The following is a 24341-nucleotide window of genomic DNA, read 5'->3' as shown; positions in this document are numbered from 1 at the left end:
AATTTGAAGTGGCACATCAAAGACGTGAATACTTATATAACTGAGCGACCTCAGTTTTAGATCTTTATTAAATTTGCATGTATCTAGAAACATGTTTTCACTTTGTCATTATAAGTTTTTAAGTGACGAATGATGGGCAAAAAAATACAGATTTATCCATTGAAAGTTAAATCTACAACACAATATAGTGTGCAGATAGTGAAGGTGTCTGAAATACTTACTGCATCCACATTTATTCCAGACACACCCCAGTATTCGCAAGTGATACGTTCCAAGATCTACCACCAATGTCTGAAACCGCCGATTGTAGAGAACACTATATATCAATCCTTTTTTGTTTACATACAGTACATACCTATGATAAAGTTTAATTGATAAATGAAACATAATAAGACATTACCAACATTAAATAATAATAAAATACATTGTACATTATTATATTTGTGCTCTCTCTCCTTCTCTTGAATGAAAGGAATTCTGACGTTTTACCTTAACCTGCAAGGGATGACAGAATAATGGAAAATATCTTGTACAAACATATAGTTTTAAGACATTTTTACATTTATTTCTTAAAAAATATTTTAGCCTATTGTTGGTCCTCACCAGCTTCTCCTTTCTTCATTGTTTCCACTGAGGGGAAGTACTTTATTGCTTCTGTTAGGATCTAAAGAACTGCCAGCATCACTACGTGTACTTTGGCACTTCAGTGTCATTATTAAGCAACATTAAGTGTTATTTCCACAACAATGCAATAATATTGCAACAAATGCAGACAGCAAGAACACTAGAGGCTAAAGGCTAGTTTAAACTATACTGGATGCAGAGAATACAGTAATTGTTTATTTCTGGAATTATCTATTTAGTATTTTTGGGCCATGGCAAATTACAGATAACTGAAACCACGGAAACAAAATCTATGGATATTGGGGCTCTTTGTAATTGTATTAATTTTTCTTAAACATCAAATATTAAATGCAGCGAGCTAAGCATTTGGAGCATGTACTTATACACAACACAAGTTTCATATCTGGAGAGATTCAAATTGAATGTCTACTTACCCAGATCATTTAAAATCTTTCTGCATATTTAATTGTCAGTCTTTGCTCAAGCAACTACATGAAAGCAAGTTAATACAATTAACTGTGTGCATTACAAATCAGTTTTAAAACTACTTGATTTCATACAGCAACATTCGATATTTTGTTTGTTTTAGTTTTTAATTGTATAATATTAACCTTCTGTTATTAAATATAAAAATGTAAAAAAAATAAAGAATAACTTGAATATACATGATAATTCCTAACTTCTAAACCTTGCATTAAAGGAAGAGGAGTGTGTAATTTTTAAAAATCGCTTCTTAAAGTTTACAAGTCTTAAAAATGGTAGAAATAAGGGTGGATTATTTTTGTTGCCAATTGGATGTACACAACATTGTTACACACAACAAACAGTTTATTAAAGAACATAACAAATACATTTTAAAAAATACTCAAAAATCTCAAGTTCTTTATGTCTTTATGTGTTTTTGGTAGTATACAGATTAAAACCTTCAAGACTTTCTGCAAGTTACAAAATACACAGATTTAGATATTAATTCTGTTTATCTTATATTGCCTGCTGTCATAATGTTATCTTTTAGCATGACAATCTACCCATTTACAAATATGCATGATTCATTGTATGACTGTAAACCAAAGCTGGCATCATAAAAAATATACAAACATATTTTGAAAAGGTTGAATAAAATAACTTTTAAGATATCTATCCATCTACCCATTCATTTCCTGATCTTGCTTAATTCAATATAATAAAAATGCAATTTGAGCACAACCTCTTTGAAGAACGTTCACAGCTGAACGTGTTGCTGTGGTTACAGGCTGTTGTCAGTTTTTATTGATGCAGCTAAAGGGTGAAGTATTAACCTGTGGTGCCATGGCACTCAGATATGTCTTACTGCTTATCAAAACATTTGTCCACTAACCTATATGGACCTTCCCATTAATTTGGGAGGTTATTTACTGTGTCTTTTTCTCAAGCAGAGAACTTTGTCACCAGTCCTATCCATTACTCTTGCTTCACAGGAAGTTGCCTTCTGCTTGCAATACCAATGGGGTACTATCACAGTCAATCATCATTCAAATAAAAGGCTTTTTTACCAGTACAATGTTGGGTAAATGCACCACAGGCCTGGATCCAAGGGGTCATTTAGCAAAGCATCCTAAACACACACCCATGCTATTGGTTATACTGTTATTTGTTGGATTTGTGGTACATTATCACACAACATGCTACCTCTTCCAGGTTTTGAGCTGCCCCCCCCATTACCACTTTGGTCCCCAAGCAGGGCTGATGCACCATTTCTTATATATTCTCCAGTAGTGCATCACTTTAACATTACTAGTATCATGAAAGATAAGAAGAAAAATGCATTCTATACTTCTTCTTCCCATTACTAGTGTGAGTCTAATTTTACAAAGACAAGCAGTAAACTTTATATGGAGTTAGTGAAGGGCTTTGTCAGCAATCATCTGCAAAGGGAAAACAAAGGTTAAGAGTTACATCCATGCAGAAAAAAGGTGAGAGAAACAACATTTCAGCTGTATCACCATCATGCACTTAATGAAGACTGTTCAGCTGCAGTATTGGGTAGCTTACATTATTTGCTTTTCAGCATGAAAGCAAATGCTGAAATGTCATCTCAAAAGGCTTTATAATTATAAAGTGTCACACACGTGCGAGTAGGAGGCAGCTATAAGGCTTGAGTAATTGTAATACCACATCAGACCAGGGGGTGGCAGAGTGCACTGACTGTCTTTCTCAGTTCCTTCTTTTCTGGAAAATCCTGCCAGGCTTCGACACCTTTGATGATGCCATTTCTGCTCCCGGTGCCTTCGATGATGCCACTTCCAGTTCTGCCCAGCTTGATGATGCCACTTCTGGTCCCGTGGCCCCTTGATGACGTCAGTTCCTCTACGGGCCTTTAAAGCCGCCATCCTGCTTCTAGTTAATCAGTTCTGTTTTGGACTGAGTCTTGTGAACAACTCTGTATGAAATCTCAACCTTTTGCAGCCAGGACATGTTATACGGGTGGCTGCACCAAACCTTTATGATGTCTGGTGTTCTTATTTATCACAAGAGATACAATACAATTGCTTATATGCATTTTTACAGTTGGAGAACAAACAGGTTTACTGACTTGCACAAGTCAACAACTGGGGTTTAAAATGTGATACCTTATACACTGCATCACTTTGTGTTTTATCCTCATACTGATAACCTTGTTTTTTTCCTCTTGGTACCAGGAACCCTAAAGCTACACACATTTAAAAGTCCATCTATTTTCTAACCTTCCTAATTAGGTCAATTTGCAACATTGGTTGCAAGACAGAAATTTGATAGTATTTAATAAATGCATCAGTGTGAAATATTAATGTTACTTACAAAGACGTAAGCACAGGAACCATCCAGAAAAATGGCTTCTTTCTTCATTTAACCTGTGCATGCACACAAGGAAGAGCATTTCCTTAAAGGTGACAATAACAAAAATCTAGTCCAGAATACTTGTGCATTTAACAATAATAATGAAATTAACAGAAACAACCCTAGATAGTATACCATTGAACAGTAGGACATCATCATTCACACTCCTAAGCTTGCTCATGCAGGTCCAATTTAGAGTCACATGTTCTTGGGATGAGAAAGAAAAACCACAGTCACTGAGAGAATGTGTGCAAACTTCATACAAAGTGAATGGGTAAACATCAAACACAGCCTTGAGGAAGTGTAAGGTGGAAATAGTGATTAATGCCCCATCATGCCACTCAAAACAAACAAACAAAACTGTTATAGACCACAAGACCAAACATTTTTCGTTTAGATTCCTAATCACTCTCTATAAATAACAACTTGGAAGTTACGATGCTTTGCATTGTCAACATGGTCAAATTATCAACATTTGTCTATACAAGCTTAAATCTACTTAATCCAGTTTAGGATCATGGGAATCAGATCCTTGCAGCTCTGAGTGATGCAATTAATAAAATGGATACATTTTTGCTTGTTAATAAATCACACCTTAATCATGCCATCATTGAGCACTGGGTGAAATAATTTAAGAAAATTAATTTCAATGATAACTAAACAAACAAATAATTCTAAACCAGAAATAAATGAGACATGATGTGGTGGGCTCATGATGATCATGAGGAATGCTTGGAAAGTGAGACTGCAGCTAAGCCACACAGTTTTGTCACTTTTACATAGCTTAAAAGATTGCAGTTAAAGTCCTATAAACTTATCTTTATCTTATATATAAACGTCTATGCGTGGAAGTGTGTGTGTCTGTCTGTCCAGCTCGGAAGTGAGAGGTGGAGTTGGGGTAAGGGCTCCACCTCCAAGGATACACAAGCGGGGTGAGCACGTCGGCAAAACGAAACCTCAGAAGAAAGAGTCACTCGCTTAGCTTAGACAAATGTATACGTGATGTCTATGCTTGTTCAACACTTTCATTAAAATGACAGATGTAATACCAATTTACACCACTTTTGTACAGTAAATCCTTACCAGAGTAGGCCTGATGAAACCATCCAGACTTATTTTTAAGATTAAAATAAAAACAACTTTCAACCAAACATATTTCATGGTAAACAACACTGACCTACTTTAATGGATTAAGCAGTGAGAGATTTAACTAAGCTTGCATGGAAAATGTTTTTGAAACTCACCTTGGATGACATGAAAAACACACCCCAGGCATGAAGTAACAGAATACCAAAACCTTCCATTTTCTCTGAGCTATAACATGAATTTGAAAACCTTGAGCTTGAGTCATCTCAGGATTTGCTATGGGAATCTCCCAGTTGTTGTTGATTCCTGAAAGTGAAAACCATTTTCTCAGTAAAATACCCTGCTCAGTATGTGAGTGGGCATTCTGTCACATTTCTGATTAGAAAAGGTAAATTCATCACTAATCAGAGGGGTTAATGTATGTAGTCTTTAGATACGATTTCAAAATGGATAAGGATGTTTATTGCAAGAAATATACAGTAAATGCATCCATGAAAAACTCTTTTTTGTTAACTGCAGGCTGCTGGTGGCACTGAACATGCTTGTTGCTCATTTTCTAAACAATACGTCTGCATGACATGGAGAATTAGGATTAACCTACAAAATTACAGAGACACTGTACTTTCCTTCTTGCACAATCCCATTAAGAAAATTAAATTAACTAATTTAGCTCTGCAGCACCATATGTCATCTTATTTCCCTGTTTAAGGATGGCATCATGGTTTGAAGAATATTTCTTAGTTTCTCGATTGACAACTAAAATGGTGTATGAAATTATGAACTCTTTAGATGTGCAATAAAATATTAATCATTTGTGTCTTTGCGTTTCTGACTAGACTTAGGTGCCTGCATTGTTTACAATACAATACAATACAGTTTATTTTTGTATAGCCCAAAATCACACAGGAAGTGCCGCAATGGGCTTTAACAGGCCCTGCCTCTTGACAGCCCCCCAGCCTTGACTCTCTGAGAAGACAAGGGAAAACTCCCAAAAAAAAACCTTGTAGGGAAAAATGGAAGAAACCTTGGGAAAGGCAGTTCAAAGAAAGACCCCTTTCCAGGTAGGTTGGGTGTGCAGTGGGTGTCAAAAGAAGGGGGTCAATACAATACAATACACAGAACAGAACAAATCCTTAATACAGCATAATAATAAAAATTTTAGAAGCACGGAGCAGAATTTAACTGTAGATGATATCACATAATAAGATTTGGATATTTTTAGAGTCCTGGAGACCTTATCCATCAAGCTGCCTCCCCATTTGGCCATTCCACGGCTGAAATGTTGCTCGGCCAACCAATGAAAGGACCACTTTTCCCATGATTCCTGTGATCCTCCATCAGGGATGACTTTACCATAGGCAGGCAAACAACTTGGCAGGTGGGCAGTGGCACCAATTGCCACATTTGAGTACCAAGAACAGAAACAGAATAGGTGAGGATTAGTAACAAATTATAACAATCATGTTACTTATGTTTTAGTGCTAATGACTAACAACAGAGATGCAGTATGTACAGTTAATCAGCAGCTCTAGTCAGAATATGCTAAACTGAAGTAGTGAGTCTTCAGCCGAGATTTAAAGGCTGAGACCGAGGGGGCATCTCTTATAGAAGCAGGAAGACCATTCCACAATTTAGGGGCCCTGTAACTAAAAGCTCTACCTCCCACTGTTATTTTATTAATCCTTGGAATCATAAGCAGACCGGCATCTTGAGATCTTAATGTGCACTCAGGTTTGTAAGTCATGATAAGTTCAGACAAGTAAGCCGGACCTTGGCCATTTAATGCTTTATATGATAAAAGGAGGATTTTGAAATCTGCCCTAAACTTAACTGGGAGCCAGTGTAAGGATTTAAGAACTGGAGTTATGTGTTCATATTTTCTTGTTCTTGTAATAATTCTTGCAGCCACATTTTGGATTAACTGGAGGCTGTATAGAGAACAGTTTGAACAGCCAGTGAACACCACATTGCAGTAGTCAATCCTACTAGAGATAAATGCATGAATTAATTTCTCAGAATCCTGTTTATTTAGAAAGCGCCTTAATTTCTTAATATTTTTAAGATGGAAGAAACATGTTTTGGACAACTTTATAATATGTGCTTTAAATGACATGCTAGAAACAAAGATAACACCTAGATTGTGGGCTGATTCAGTAAAATTAATTGGGATTCCAACTGAGTTAAATGATGACAGAATATTGTTGTGATCAGCGTCATTCCCTCCAAAAATTAACATCTCTGTTTTATCTGTATTTAAAGACAAGTAGTTCTCATTCATCCATTCCTTTAATTCACTAACACAACTAATTAAAGACAACATCGGAGAAACTTCATTTGATTTAAATGAAAGGTATAACTGGGTGTCATCTGCATACGAGTGAAAATTAACATTATGTTTCCTAATGAGAGATCCCAGTGGAAGCATGTAAAGTGAAAACAGTAAAGGTCCCAGTAGTGAGCCCTGCGGGACACCATATTGAACTTCTGTGTATAATGATGGAGTACTGTCAGCACATTTCTGTACATATTGGAATCGATTTGATAAATAAGAACTAATCCAAGCGAGCACGGGGCCTGTAAGCCCAACATCGTTTTCTAGCCTGTGCAGTAAAATAGAATGGTCAATGGTGTCAAATGCTGCACTTAAGTCTAACAACATAATTACAGTGGAGTTTCCTTCATCAGAGGATATCAGAATGTCATTTACAACCCGTGTTAGTGCAGTTTCTGTACTATGACCAGTGCGAAAACCAGACTGGAATTTCTCAAATAAATTGTAATGCGTAAGGTGTGACTGAAGCTGATTGGCGACTACTTTTTCTAGTATTTTAGAGAGAAACGGTAAATTTGAAATAGGCCTATAATTATTTAGTATGTGCCTGTGTTTCAGTTAAACATTTGATATCAGATCTAATTAGTACACTTTCATCCATTGTTTTGGCTGATGAAGCATTATATGATCAGAATAGCCCTACAAAAAAACTTTTTTTTTTAAATAAGAATGAAACACTCTGTGAGAGCACATAAAAGTACATGTGCCAATGTTGTCGTGAACTGCATGGACCTGCAAAAAACATTTTACTGTATATTCTAGTTTAGGTTTTTGATAGCTAACAAAGGCATTGAATGATGTTTTACCCTCTAGGGCAGTTCACCTCTATTTAGATATTTAAATGAATAATCTGTACTCCATCAAAATGCCCCTTTTCATATATCACACTTTACCCTCTATGAGGCTTGTGGTGATCATAAGATAAATCAAGAAACACTGGTGGTAAAACAGGACGAATCTCACAGCTTTAATAGTACTCTGTGGAGGTTGGCCGGGGCATAGACAGGCAGACACGTTCATTTCACCCAACACACATTTATTTACACTACTATGTACAAAGTTCATAAGTGCCACACAAACCCCACAAGTCCCCAAAGTCCTGGCCACACAATGCATTTCTTACTCTTCAGGCCGCCTCCTTGCCTCCTCCAGCAAGCTCAGTCCACTCCACTCCCGACTCTCGCCTCGAATGAAGGGAGGCAGCCCCTTTTATTCACACCCCGATGTGCTCCAGGTGCTTCCCGGCAATCTCCCACCGACACGCCCCTGTGTGGCGGAAGTGCCGGCTGTATCCCTGGAAGCACTCTCGGGTCCCTGCTCCTCTTCCCCCCAACACTTCCTGGGGAAGTGTTGAGGTCCAGGGCTCCAAAGGCATGGGGACACCCCCTGGCGGTGACCATGGGCCCCTACAGGGTGGAGCTTCTAAGCTCTGTACCCGTGGGCCCAAAAGGAACCAGGGTGGTCACCCCCAGATGGTCTGGGGAAGGCGCAAGCCCTCCTCAGGTCCTCCTGGGCGTACCGACCGGATCGCCACCCCAGAAACCTCTGACAACTCTTAATTCTTATTTTCACCAATCATCACAGGTAGTGACTGAAAGAATAAGGTTACAGATACATGAAGTTAAATAATAATTCTGTCTGGTCTTCTCTGTGTCAGAATGAAGTGTTAAGGAACAACCTTCAGATTAAGAAGAACAAGCTAAGAAAGTTTGACTCTTTTGTTAGCATGAAATTGGGCAACCCAGGAGGTGTACTGAGCAATATCTACCAAGAAAAAACTCTGAGGAAGACCTAAGAAATGCTGCAACAAATGTATAGCAACAAATACTGTATATAATGCTAGCTGTGTTACCTGGGCTTGCCAGGAAAATTTTCTATGTCAATGGGCCTCAATTATTGTGCCATTAGTTAAGCAGATGTATCAGAAGTACTGTTTAACTAAGTACTTTTCTATAGTTACACAGACGCGCATGGGAGGCAGCAGGGGGGTCAAGTTACACAGGTGCAGCAGGGTTATCAGGTGTACTAATGCCTCTTCTTCCCTCCCTACAGGAGCAGTAAGACCTAGTCTCATCCATGCTTTTGGATGACCATTTCCCTTCTAGATGTCCCGCCTCTTCTCCTTCCACAGCAGTAAATGTCAACAGCCTTGCTCTGCAGTCAGTCTAATTCGAGACTCAGTCTTTTTTGATTACTTTCTTGCTTATTTTTTCCAGAGAACCTTACAATATATGGAAGAATCCTCCACCCTTTTTCATTGTGTTCTATCTCTTTTACACTGTATATGATATTTGTATTTTTTTAAACCAGGGCCAATATCATTAGTTTAGTTGAGTTGCTTACTGTTAAGTATGCTACTTACAATCCTTGATGTTGTTGGTGTGAAAAAGGTTGCAGTAGAACTGTAGATGATCATAGATTTTAGGAAACAGTCAACAGTTCACTTATCACTTGCCATAAATGGCTCAGCCATTGTGAAAGGAGAAGCAAATAAGTTTCTGGGCACTGTCGTGTCACAAAACCTTAAGTGGAACAATACCATCACATGCATAATTAAGAAAGCCCATTGGAGAATGTTTTTTTGTGTCATCTGAGGAAATTCAATCTCCCTCAAGCAATACTGGTCCAATTCTACACAGCCACGATCAAGTCCATTCCCAACTCATCTATAACTGTCTGGTTTGGTGCTGCCTCTCTTCAGGCTAAGGGCAATCTGCAGCACATCCTCAGAGGCTGTAAAAAAATCATAGGCAGTAATTAACCTCACATTTAAGATTTATATGAATCCAGGGTAAGCAAGTGGGCTTCAATGATGATCTGATTGACCCAGGACATCTCTTTTGCCAAAGACTTCCCTCTGGTAAACATCTTTGTGCAGTGAAAGCTGAAACAACACGTCAACTAAACAGTTGCTATGTATACCTGCACATTAGACTACCTGGACATTTTTACTTTTTGTATTGCCCTTGTATGTTGCATCATATTTGATCATTTTATATTTTATCTTCCTATATTTATCCTTTTTATTCTGTACTATCCTCATATGTTGCATACTATCAAGACAAATTCCGGTATACATTAGCGCACCTGGCCAATAAAGTGAATTCTGATTCTTTCTTACTGGATCAGTTGCGCAAAATTGACTATGCGCAATGCCAAAGCGCCTGGCAAGCACTTGCTGAACATGTCTTCTTTGAGCTTTGTCAAACCTTGTTCCTTTCACTTTGCATCTGCATGCAGCCGACATTTGCATAAAATGCCACACTCCATTTCTCATGGCAATTACTGTCAGCACTGTGACAAAAGGGGAGGCACAGTGCATTAGAATGTCACACTCACTAGAGCATTATTAATGTCAAATATCAACAAATTTTTAAAAAGTGTCAGTTAATTTTGTTTCTTCTACAACATCACTAAATTTCAATCAAATTCGTCAAGGCATTTTTGCGATTTTGTGGTATTTAGTTTTTCTATGGTGTTTTTTTTTTTTACCATAAATATAGATATATCAAAATATCCTTTCTTAGTGGATACTTACTACCCTTGATGTACCATCCTGCAAAATTTCAGCTTTTTAGCTAAATGCGAATAACGTTTTTGTTGATGATTGGGTGAGTGAGTGAGTGAATGAATCAGTCAGTCAGTCAACTTTGCATTTTATATACAGTATATATATACTAGGGGGCTCTGCCCCCTGCTCGCTTTGCTCACCCACTGAACTCGCTGAACACACGCTAAGGAGAAGTGGCTGGATCATCTGCTGAGGAGCTGCATGTTTTGCTTGTCACTTGTCGTTGGTTTAAGAGCTGGGAGCACATGAAGCATGTCCCCACCCAGACTCTGCCTTGATCCTGCCAAGAGCCGTTTGATGGATGTCTGACCCCTCCTTGAACCTGCCCCTGCACCTGATTGGTTAAGGAAACTGTCAAGGTCCGTTTGATGGATGTCTGCCCCTTCTTGAACCCGTCCCCTGCACCAGACTGGTTAAGGAAACTGTCAAAAGCAGTTTGATGGATGTCTGCTCCTCCTTGAACCCGCCCCCCCGCACCAGATTGGTTAAGGAAACTGTCAAGGGCAGTTTGATGGATGTCTGCCCCCTCCTTGAAACCCACTTCCCAGCCCCCCTCTCCTGAAAAACTAGCCCAGGCATGTTATAGCCTTTACCTCAACAAGTCCAGACCAAGGTCGGCCCTCGACAAGTCCGGGCACGTTCCAAGCCGTACCTTGTCGGCCTGAAGGGCCTGCTTCGGCCCCCGGTGAGGCAGCACCTGATGGCCAGCCTCCCCACACTTCCCAGTCCTCTCTCCGGAGGATGTGTGCTTCCTGCTGAAAGCCCTTCTGAAAGTGCGGTATAAAGCAGTGAAGCATTTTCTAAGGACTCTGACCGGGAAATGGAATCTATGACCGAGGTCCCAGCCTTCCAGCCAGGCCGAGCTACCTTATAACCTCCTGCTTTCGGTAAGAACCCCTTGTATCTATTATTTAAAATATCTATCTAATCTTTGCTTTATCTAAAGTCAAACCGCTTTCCCCCATCTCCCTGAAAATCCTTTCACAGAAAGGTCTAAGCATCCAACAGCTGAGCCTTCCATCTCACAGAAAATCCTCAAGCAGCAGGTTTCCCAGAGAGAAAGACCAAATGGCAGCCCCAGTCAGCTTTCAGCCGACAGCCCATGCAAGCAGGCCTGTGTGCCTGCTCGAAGCACGCAGAAAGTAAAGTCCTGCCTCCCTCAGAGCACTGACACGGGGGCTGATCTCCCCCCATCCCCATAACCCCCATGTGCCGAGTGCTCGCCAGCCGTTTCGAGCACCCATCCCCCATAGCTTCTCACTTGAGCTGTGCAATTTAGAGTGTTGCAACCTTCTACCCCCACACCCCTGAGTAAATTCTTTGAGGTCCTTCTGGGAGTAGAGAAAGGTCCTTTGAAGCACCTGAAGGTAATTTTTCATCTCTTTTAAGGGATTGTAAGTCTGGGCAGCTCAAGGTCTTGCACCAACAATATTTGGATCTAAATAGAGAAAGGACGGCTGTTTAAAAATTGCTGGAGATGCAGAGATTACCTTTTGAGCAGATAGCCACCTGGCCATGTAAATTGTCTGACAAATGGTCCATATCTGTGATTATAAGTTACCGTTCAACCTTCAAAAAAGTCCGGTGTCTTCGTATAATTGGACCATATCTGTGATTATAAATGACCATTCAAATTTCAAAAAACTCTTTTCGTATAAAATAACACCGCGAGGGGACTTCGTTATGACTAGCCTGCAAACCGGGGCAGAAAGACAAGATGAATTTCTCTGAAAATGGTGCATCATATTGGCTTCATGTGAACGTTGCTTTGTAATTTTTAATGGCTAAAATGCAATATTAACATTCTTCATACTGACTATTTTGCAGAAGCTATCGTACCGGACAATCACGGTAAGCATTATTTTTTGATAATTATTATTAATCCCCAGGGCAGCATGGTGGTGCAGTGGTAGCTGCTGCCTTGCAGTTAGGAGACCCGGGTTCGCATTCCGGGTCCTCCCTGTGTGGGGTTTGCATGTTCTCTCCGTGTCTGTGTGGGTTTCCTCTGGGTACTCCGGTTTCCTCCCACAGTCCAAAGACATTCAGGTTAGGTGCATTGGCGATTCTAAATTGTCCTTGGTGTGTGCCCTGCGGTAGGCTGGCACCCTGCCCAGGGTTTATTTCCTGCCTTGCGCTCTGTGTTGGCTGGGATTGGCTCCAGCAGACCCCCGTGACCCTGTCGTTAGGATATAGCGGGTTGGATAATGGATGGATTATTAATCCCTATTCATAACTATTATACGTGTTAAACGAGCATGTATTAAATACGGAGGTCTGATTCCTTTTTTTTTTTCCACAGATGTGTATATCCGAACTGATTCGGGAGATGGTAAATCGCTTTTTTTTTTTACAAATATCTTGTTTAAAATATGCATAGATTGATTATCTGAGCATGCTTCCGGGAGTTTCATGGTTTGATTATCTGAGCATGCGTGAGTTTGACGGGGTCGGACACGAGCGAGATGATAGCATGCACAGACCCTCACAAACACGCCTAACCACTCGCCAAATGAAATGTAATTATTTTAATGCAAACTATTAGCTCAAACCGGTATTTATGAGGCTTTAGATGTATAGGTCTTAATTAAACGCATGAACTGCCTGTTTTAGTGCATTTTTAGTATACTGTATGCCGGGGTGTGTATTGGTATATGTGACAGTATACATGAATCAATGTTTTATTTCTAAACATTTTCTTTAGAAATTTATATTCAAATAGATTCTCCGATCCATTATGATGAAACAGGTAAGAATATTTTTAAAACTGATAAAGTGTTTACAAAGTTTCTACGTGTGCGTGTGTGCGCGCTCGTGCGTGGTGTTTACAAAGTTCTTAGGTGTGCGTGCACCTGGTTATGCTTGTGTGCGCGCTCATGCCTGTGATTACGAGCGCTCTTGTATATTTCGCTAAATGAATTGTAATTATTTTAATTCAGAATTGGTGAGCCCAAAGTCCGGAGGATTTTTAGATGCATCATGTGTATTGTTGAATCACGGGCTAAATGAATATTATAACATGTTCCTGTATTTATGAGGTCCGATTGTCTAATCTGAAAAAGTTTGTGTCCATCTTACATTATGGCGTGCACGTGTGCTATGTTAAAATTGTTACAGATAACCTATCACCTGTGAGAGTCTGTCTAGCCACCAAAAAATATATACAGTATATTTTTTTATATTGCCGTGCTTGAAAATGGCCTGAACTGCCGGTGAAAAGGGGTTGATGCGTATTAAAACGTCCTGGGTTATTTATCTTCATGAGATGTGTGTGTGTGTGTGACAGTGTATGGACTGTTATTTTAAAGAGTGTATGCATTTTATTTCAGCTGCGGCAGCCAATGGGAGCAGGGAATGTTATTTTAAAAAGCGTATGCATTTTGTACTCCTGCCTGTGTCTATCTGTGTGTGTGCGTGTGTGTGTGGACTGTTGTTTTAAAGAGCGTATACATTTTCTTTTTTGTAGATGAAAATCCTTTACAGAATGAAAAAGTTTCTCAAAGGGAATCCCCTGAGTTGTACAACCTCAGTAAGTGTCTTCAGTTTATTGAAGAAACATAGTTTTTATAGTGCTGTGCTTCAATAGGTCTGAACTGGGAGTGAAAAGGGGGTGACTTGTATTAAAATGTCCTGGGTTATTTATCTTCATGAGCTGTGTGAGTGTGTGTGACAGTGTATGAACTGTTATGTTAAAGACTATGCATTTTGTTTCAGCTGCGGTAGGCAATGGGAGCGGGAATGTTATTTTAAAAAGTGTATGCATTTTGTACTCCTGCCCGTGTCTGTCTGTGTGTGTGCGTGTGTGTCTGAGTGAGAGTGTATGGACTGTTGTTTTAAAGAGCGTATACATTTTCTTTTTTTGTAGATGAAAATCCTTTACAGAACGAAACAGTTTCTCAAAGGGAATCTCCTGAGTTGTACAACCTCAGTAAGTGTCATTTTCAGTTTATCGAAGAAACGCAGGGGTACAGACGTATCTCCAGATTTTGCAAAAAGAGGTCTTTAACTGAGAAGGGCATACTTTTATTTTCAGGCTCCCCAGGTGTTTTAACACAATTGTTGGACAGTTCAGAAAATCTAGCACGCTACCGTAACTGGCAGACTCCACAAACACCATCTTCCTCTGAGAGCGGCGTTCAGGATTCTCCCAAACCCTCTGACAGCCATGGACGGCATTCTCCCGTGCCCTCTGACAGCAGCGAAAGGCATTCAGCCCGCCGGGTGTCCCCTTCACCAACAACGACTCACTCTGAACGTGGATCTTGTATAGAAATCGTTATTCACCCCAATATTCTCTTCGGACTGAACATAAACAGAGACATCGAGAAAGACTGCAAGAGCTGACTGAAATCATTCGTCTGTTACTGGAGCAATTTGTAGAATTAGAGGCTCCTATGTACAATTCCTTACCCAAAATGTGCTTACATTTGATGCATCTGTATGCTTTTCACATTGTTCTAATCTGAAATTAAAGGATAGGTATTATATTACTTTTTTTTTTTGCATGAAAAATAACATTGCAAATTATTATTATTATACTCTGTGATCATAACTGTAACCTTTGATTAAATTTAGGTCATGCCTGTAAACGGGTCTAGTGGCAGCAGTGGCGTCAGCGACAGCAGCGACAGTGGCCTCAATGGCAGGGATATAGACAGTGGGTGTGAATATTTTGCAGGGCGTAAAGGTAGGAAAAGACTGTCCAGTGAAAACCTGAGACTATTAAAAGAGATGTCTGATAACCTCGAATATTCTATAAAGCCCCCTAAAATCCCCACCTCTCAATGATCTCCTGAAATTGCTCAATCACCATTCCCCGTAACACATCCGATCAACAATTTTGACCTGATTAATATTTCGGTCCAGGTTCTAAATTCTGATGAAATAGCCGTAGTTAACGCTCTGCTGGAGCTTTTGAAGAATACCTCTTCTGAGGCCAGAATGTCTTCAGTCCCTTCACCACAGCCTAATGCCTTAGACATGAATGTAAAATCCCCACAACCTTCTACCTCAGGGGTCTCACGTACATTGTGTAGATCAGGTACCTCAGGGCCCAGTAAGGTCTATCTTCAACACTCGCCTGTTGAGGCCTTAACAGAGTTGGATAATTCACCCCCGCATCCTCAGACAGGATTAGGAGTGACTAATTCATCCGGGGTAAACTTGAGTCTCGAAAATAACTCTCCACAGTCCTCTACCTAGCATACGGAGAATCCTTCATCTCCAGAGCTGTCAGTAAACTCTCCAGGGTTTCCGGCTGGTGGAGGGGGTCCTAGGCATAAAGCACGTACCCTTTTCAACGATATAATCATTCAAAAGAAACGGAAGCACCTATGGATCTCCTTCAATCCGGATGATCAGTGCTGTTTTGCCAGGGGATTGCTGGCTGTATTAAATGACAAGTTCAGAAACAATCAGAAATTGTGTGAACAAGAGGCTCATCAACTGCACGTCAGGGTCGGGTTATCAACGGATCAGAAAATAATGTTTTCAGATGTAGAAAAATTTGACAGGCTCATGGGTATTAAAATTATCATCTGGTACCGGGAACCGAACACTAACAGTCTATTAAAATTTGAAGCGTCCCAGGGCCGAAAACCAAAGACGGCATTCTTGTTTTTGCACCATGAGCATTATTACAGTATTTTGAATCTAAAAGGCCTTCTGGGTTTTTCCTACATCTGCAATTTCTGCTACATTGGATATTCTAACCCATCATGACATAGCTGCGAGCAGCACTGCGACGTCTGTTTATCTACAGACTGTCGATGGGTTGACGAGGAAGCTTTTCGATGTTCCGATTGCCATCGTTTCTGTCGATCAAGGTTTTGCTTCAAACTCCACAAAACGCGTAAATTTAATGAAAAGACGCGTCGGTCTGAAAGCCTCTGCGATACCCATAAAGTCTGCACTCTCTGCAACCAGAAATATGTTGTGAACGGCGAGTCAAAACCTCACAAGTGTCAACCCAATCACTGCCGCCTTTGTAGAGCTGTCATGAAAGAGTCGGATGAAAATCATCAGTGTTTTATTCAAAGCTTACCGCAAAGACTGATCCACGAAAATCACGTGTTCTACGATTTTGGGTGCCGTCAAGATGATGGAACCCACATCCCCAATTACATCCACTGCATGCATTGGAACGGTCAATCTTGGAGTCGGGCCGATGGGGACTGCGTAGCAAAGTTCTTCCACAGATATCAATGCCTGAAATAAGATTACACATTCATAGCTCACAATTCTAAGGGGTATGACGGCTATTTCCTTATGAAATATCTCGTCGAGAGTGGACAAACTCTGTGTGTTACATCTCAGGGTTGTAAACTAATGTGCTTTATAGAAGAAGATTATAACTTGAGATTTATTGTTTCGTTGAACTTCTTACCTATGAAATTGAGCAGTATGCCCAAAGCCCTGGGATTCCAGGCTCAAAAAGGGTACATTCCTCATTTCTTTAACACTACTGAATTACATCGGACCGTACCCCGAACCTAAATATTACGGTTTTCAACACATGATGAGCCAGGAAAGAGAGGAGTTTTTGTCTTGGTACGACTCGATTAAAAGCAGTACCTTCAACTTTAGACAAGAAATGGCCTACTATTGTCGAAACGACGTGGTTATTTTGAGAACGGCGTGCATGAAATTTAGACAGGAAGTGCTCAGGATCGTGATATTGACCCTTTTTTAGTGTATGACTCTAGCTTCTCTCTGCCTGTCCATGTACAGACAAAACTGCATGCCTGATAATGGAATCGGAATCATTCCGAGTGATCATTACAAAAACACTCACAAAGCTTATTCTAATGCTTTTATTCAATGGCTAATGTTTCTTCACTGAATCACAGTGAAGTAAAGATGGGGTCCTTTTATCTAGATGGTTACGCCAAAGTTCAGGGTGTCCTGACGGCATTTGAGTTCGCCTGCTTTTATCACGGATGTCCAGAGTGTTATGATGCGCAAGCCAAACATCCTCTCACTGGGGAGCTTTATGCCGAATTGTTTCAAATGTTTGACGACAAACTCAAGAAATTGCGTGAAAAATTTAATCTGATGGTAAGAATCCTTTGGGAACATCAATGGGAACGCATGAAAAAAGAGGACTCGGAGCTTCAGGATTTCTTAAGGTGCTTTGAGTTTCCTGAACCTATCAAGCCCCGTGATGCCCTGTATGGAGGGCGCACCAACGCTATCAAATTATATCATAAGGTTCAAGGGGATGAGCAAATGCATTATTACAGTTTTACAAGTCTGTACCCTTATGTCAACAAAACAAAAACCTACCCAATCGGCCATCCGACCTTTGTTTTTGAGGAGTTTGGCAATCTTAAGAAATACTTCGGGCTCATTAAAATCACCATGTTAGCCCCTCGCAATTTGTATTTTCCGGTCCTCCCATTAAGAATTTGATAAATTGATGTTCGTTCTGTGTCGTACGTGTGCAGAAGCCCAGACATCCACCGGCCTTTGCCGTCACAATGATCAGGAAAGATCTTTAACAGGAACCTGGTGCAGTGTCGAGATACTCATGGCCTTAGATAAAGGGTACAGAGTTTTAAAAATTCATGAGATATGACATTACGAACAGAGTACCACAGATTTATTTTCCAAATACATCAAAATTCATCTGAAAGGCAAACAGGAGGCCTGTGGCTGGCCATCGTGGGCCCGGGATGAAGTGTCCCGCCGGCGCTATGTTGATGACTATTAAAAGAAGGTGTATTATTGGAGAGTGAAAACATAGCCTCCAACCCCGCTAACAGACAAATTTCCAAGCTATTTCTGAATTCTCTTTAGGGAAAATTTGGTCAGAAGCCTAACCAACTGACTACAACGTTTGTTAAACACACCCAAGAATTCTTTGATTACCTGTTCTCAGACGTGTATCGGGTCTCCTATTTTGGCTTTATCAGCGACAGAAATTGCTCAAGTGAAGTGGAGGTATGTGGATGATAGATATGTTCTACCTGGACCCATCAATGTGGTGATCACCGCTTTCACAACAGCCTATGCCTGCCTAGAATTGTATGAAATGTTGGATCGTTTAGGGCCGAGGATTCTGTTTCATGATACAGATTCCGTTATCTTCACAGCCTCACCTGGACAGTACACTCCGCCGCTCGGGGACTATTTAGGTGAACTCACCAGCGAATTAGATCCTGATCGTTCCTGATCACTAACAGGTTGAGTATATAGGGTAAAAGGGAGTGGCGTGACATAGACTAAAGTTGGGTTTTCCTTATCGTCACTGCCTGATTCTACTTTTGCTTCGCACGACTTAGCCCAACCCCCGCCCACCGCTTCAGCTTCAAGAAACTCAGGCAACAAACATCTTTTAACCTTGCGGATCCGACGCTTCACTGGAACCTCAGTCAAAGATTCCATTTCCTGGTCAGAGTCTTTAGAAATGCTTCGCTGTTTTATACCACACTTTCAGAAGGGCTTTCAGCAGGGAGCACACGTCTTCCGGAGAGAGGACTGGGAAGTGTGGGGAGGCCGGCTGTCAGGTACTGCCTCACCGGGGTCCGAAGCAGGCCCTTCAGGCCGACAGGGTACAGATTGGAACGTACCCGGACTTGTCGAGGGCTGACCTTAGGCATGTCTGGACTTGTCGAGGTAAAGGCTGTAACATGCCTGGGGGGCTTGTTTTTTGGGAAAGGGGGGCTGGGAAGTGGGTGGGGGGCAGTAGTGGGTTCAAGGAGGGGGCAGACATCCATCAACAATTGACAGTTTCCTTAACCAATCAGGGGCAGGTTCAAGGCGGAGTCTGGATGGGGACAGGGTGTCCTTCACCAATCCGCTGCCAGGGGGCGGGGCTAGGTTACGTTGAGGGGCGGGGCCGGGACACCCGGTATTGCATCATAAAGGGCGGTGCTTAAAGTCAATCATTTTGATTGACAGGGGCTGGGCTTAAGGTCATTAATCATTTTGATTGACAGTTTGACAGAAGCCGCCGGCCTTATACTACTAAGGAGCAACTAGACAAACTCTTTAAAAAACAAGAGAGTTTAAAATACCTTATAACAACACTATTTGTGTTTGAGTAGCCTTGGAGGCCATGAGTGTGTTATGAAACTAAACAACAGTTTTTGGTGGATTTAAAAGAATATAATGCTATCACAATAAATTTTCAAGATAGGATAAAAATTTGATGTGGTGTTGGACAAGGGTGTTAGATAGAATAGGTTGTGTTTGTGTTGCTGTGCCCATGATTCAAGGTGTTACATTTTGTTAAGGTCAAATAAACACACAAATAATCCTAGAAATTTAAATGGCTGATGCTCAGTAGGTCATTATTTTTTAAGGTGCATTTTTAATTTTTATAATATGCTTTCTTTCTTGATTATGGTCCATTTCAATTTTTTTATTGCTCTCTTTCCCTCACAATTTGTGGAAATATGTGTAACATACCTCTTATTCTGTGCATTTGCGTAAATTTCAAGAGGGGGTTTTCTTAGATTAGATGTCCATATTTATAATGGCAAGCTGCATCATTTTGATTTATTTATTAGCAGTGGCATTTCAATTTTTGAGTTGTCACTTCAAAATCAATCAGTTATCTTACGGTTACATCTGTCTTGGTTTTTTCAAAAATACCTTAAAATGTGACATTCTCCATTTATCTGTTTTTTTTTTAAATTTTTTATAAAATATTAGCTGCACTATATTTCATATTGTAGCATGTTAGAGTGCACAATTACTCACATAATACTAAAATTGAAAAAAGAAAAATGATTGCTTGAATCGTTATAGTAATTTACATTAAGACAATAATTGTCTTATTTGCTATATATGAAACAATAATTCCATTTTTGTTTCAGGCATCCATCTCAGGGACTATACAGTTTAAATTTTAATTTCTTGAATTAGTATATGACAAGATAGCACAGAAAAACTGCATAACATTTAAATAAGCTATGCAAGTGGTCAAGCCCACAAGAACCCCTTTATTTTTGTTTATAAGAAATTATCAGATACCTCAGGAATATTGACTGAGGATCATTTGGCTCACATCAGGTTAGATTTTGCTGATCGCATCTAGAAATGCGCCTGAACAGTATTGTTCACAATGATGCTTGTTGTGTATAAGCTGACATTATTGGTTAATTTATGACATAAGTTGTAAATCACATTGGACAAAGGCATCAGCCAAATAAGTAAGTAATAATAATTTATCTCATTGGACTACATAACTAATAGATAATGTTTTTATGGGAGTAAACATTGTGAGAGAATATTTTAGTGCACCATAGTTAAGCATTTTGGTTTGCAGTGTACATCTATACTAATAAATGGCAAAGCCCTCACTGACTCACTCACTCACTCACTCACTCACTCACTCACTCACTGACTCATCACTAATTCTCCAACTTCCCGTGTAGGTAGAAGGCTGAAATTTAGCAGGCTTATTCCTTACAGCTTACTTACAAAAGTTAAGCAGGTTTCATTTCGACATTCTACACGTAACGGTCATAACGGTCGACAACGTCCGCCATATTGAACTTTCCAACGTCACTAATTTTCCAACTTCCTGTGTAGGTAGAAGGCTGACCCCATCTTCACGAAATTTGGTAGGTGGCTTCCCTGCGCTAACCAAAACCGATGTACGTACTGTCAGGGATGCCAGGGGCAATGACCCGGCCAGGATGCCATGAGGGACCGGAAGAGAGTCAAGGCCCAGCCTGGATCACGTGGGAGCAGCCTTCCTGGTTGCTCTGGGGGCCACGGGTTGAGGGCATGGAAGCCCCACCCTGTAGGGGCCTGTGGTCACCGCCAGGAGGCGCCCCAATGCCTTGGGGACCTGTTACCTCAGCACTTCCGCCACACCAGGAAGTGCTGGGGGGAAGAATAAGGATGATACCCGGAGAGCTGCTGGGAGAACAGCCGGCACTTCCGCCAACGGGGGAGTGTTGGAAGCACCTGGAGCTCATCCGGGTCATGTATAAAAGGGGCCGTCTCCCTTCATTCGAAGTTAGAGTCGGGTAGAAGGAGGACAAGGAAAGAGAGGAGAGTGGAGGTGGCCCGAAGAAGAGTCATTTGTGGCCAGGACTGTGTTTGGGGTGTTTTGTGCACTAGTGGACTGGGTCTGAGTGACCACATTTGTAAATAGTTGAAAATAAAATGTGTGGTGGATTGATGAACAACATGTCCGCCTGTCTGTGTCCGGGTTGGCTCCACAGTACTTATTTCGGTGGTATGACGCCACTGTTGGCCGCCATATTGAACTTTCCAACGTCACTAATTCTCCAACTTATAGTGTAGGTAGAAGGCTGAAATTTGGCAGGCTCATTCCTTACAGCTTACTTACGCAGGTTTCATTTCGAAATTCGAAGCGTAACGGTCATAACGGTCAACAACGTCCGCCATGTTGAGCTTTCTTATTAATGGCTCCATCTTCACGAAATTTGGTAGGCGGCTTCCCTTCGCTAACCAAAACCAATGTACATACAGTGGAACCTCGGTTTACGAGTGTTTTGCAAGACGAGCAAAAATTTTTAATAAATTTTGACTTGATAAACGAGCAATGTCTTGCAATACGAGTAGTATGGATACACTTTGCTGAGCGTCATATGATCACAACTGAGCTGATGGTTCTTCTCTCTCTCTCCTTATCTCGCTCGCTCGCCCAGCGTGTCCGTCTCTCTCTCTCTCTCTCTCCATACCTCACTCGCTCGCCCAGCGCGTCTCTCTCTCTCTCTCTCCTTATCTCGCTTGCTCTCTCGCCCAGCGCGTCTCTCTCTCTCTCTCCTTATCTTGCTTGCTCGCCCTCGCCCAGCGCGTCTCTCTCTCTGGCAATATTGTCTGTCTGAGTCTGTGTGCCTCACTCATATAGTCAACATCTGTTTACTACAGCTTTGTGACTGTGTGTGTGTGCGCTGTGAAGTGCGAGTCCCCATCTTGCTTCCCAAAACACGAAGCTGATTTTCTGTACTTTAACACCAGCTTTATTCATCTTGAAACAGCAACAGCGCTATTATTTATCCATGCCCGGAGATAATTATTCTACACAGGAGCACTAGAAGAGTGAAATGCTTAAGCCCTTCACCTATGCATCTGCATGTGAGTTGACTGCTGCCGGTGAATTGTTCGGTTGTCGCTTTCAAGTGTACCAAAATGGCCAAATATTTTACACCTTTTGACAACCGCCAATGCCTCTTAAACATCTTAGATTGACAGGTGACGATTTCAGTAGTGGACAATTTGATGTTTATGAATGTTTAAACTCTCAAAAGCTGGATGTGAAGTTATCGATAAAACCGGTTGTATACTTATAACGCTTGACAGATGTCGAATGTCTCTTCAACACAAGTCCTACAAATACTGTCGTAATTGAAACAGACTATGAAAATGAAACCAATTATGACAGCAGCAATCCAAGCTGTGAGATTTGAAACAAGATTACTGTTCACATGGCCAACTGTACGTTGCATGCTCAAGAGTAAGCTCAGTGCACAGCTTGGTCATATTACAACCGGAGGGCCAAACTCACAATGTGGTATAGAAAGAGATCCTTAACAAATAATTATTGGTATATTTTTCCTCAGTTTAAAAAGGTTTCATTTTGTTCTTAATAAAAATTTTAAGGCAGTACTTCGCCGCTGCGAAGCGCGGGTATTTTCCTAGTTGAATTATATAAGAATGTGTTTCAAAAATGTCATGAAGAGATTGCTGAAATGGACAGAAGCAGAATGTTCCAGGTGGATGAATCAAGAAACTGGCTAATGTAATAGTGTTGTTTTATGTACCTAGTAAGATTTGGTAGCTGGCATTTATACAGCTTTCATAACAGAATAAAAGCTGAATTGAAGAGATATTAAAGAAAAAATATATAATGGAGAAAGACTTTTATCTTAGGCTGGTTGTGCAAAAGCACCTCATGTGTTTTAACCAATCAGAGTATGATATCCATCCATCCATTTTCCAACCCGCTGAATCCGAACACAGGGTCACAGGGGCCTGCTGGAGCCAATCCCAGCTAACACAGAGCACAAGGCAGGAACCAATCCTAGGCAGGGTGCCAACCCACCGAAGGACACACACAAACACACCAACACACCAGGCACACACTAGGGCCAATTTAGAATCACCAATCAGGGTATGATATGTAAGCATTAATTCAGCTCTGTTATGCAAATTAAGTTTTTTATAAAACTGATCTTTGCCCTTACTTTTTTGGCAATCCTGTAACAGACTGCTGTGATGTTAAGTGTGTTTTCACACTATTTTGTTAACTTTGTAACCCTTTTAAAAATAAAACGAGTAACACAGAGCCACAAAATACTGTTGTGACAATGACGTGCAGTAACTTTGTGTACTAGTAGAGTAATGGCCAAATATCTATGCTTGGATTTTTACATTATATCATATTTTCCCTTATGAAACCCAGCATGCTATACCATAATTTGAAACAAAAAATTAAAAAAATGAAGTGCATGGAAACACAAAATATAATGTTGCAATGTAGATAGAGAAGCATCATGCAATATATACAAAAATTCACTTAAATGCCAAGTGACTTAAACTAAAATGCTACCTGTCATTGGTTAGTTCCATCTGTGTTGCGTTGTCGACCTTGACAGTTGCCTTTAGCTTTGATTTCTTTTCAATAAGATGTTTTTTTCTGGGTGGTAAGGCACAAGCCCTCAGCTGGTATGGGTGAAAATAAAAATGACATGTGGCTGGGGAGCTTGCAGGCATAAGCCTCACATGCCATCAGAGACAGAGTACATTAAACCATTCTTTATAAAATAAACTGATGGTATTATGCAATAAAAATACATAAGATGACTTTTGTCTTTAGAATAACTACTTTTTTTTTAAACAGGACATATTTTGTTTCTATTTCCATCTGATACAGTGTGCATGTGTCTCATA

Source organism: Polypterus senegalus, chromosome 4, assembly GCF_016835505.1.
Source record: "Polypterus senegalus isolate Bchr_013 chromosome 4, ASM1683550v1, whole genome shotgun sequence".
Classification (NCBI taxonomy): Eukaryota; Metazoa; Chordata; class Cladistia; order Polypteriformes; family Polypteridae; genus Polypterus; species Polypterus senegalus.
The sequence above is the reverse complement of the archived record's forward strand: the minus strand, read 5'-3'. Positions refer to the sequence as shown.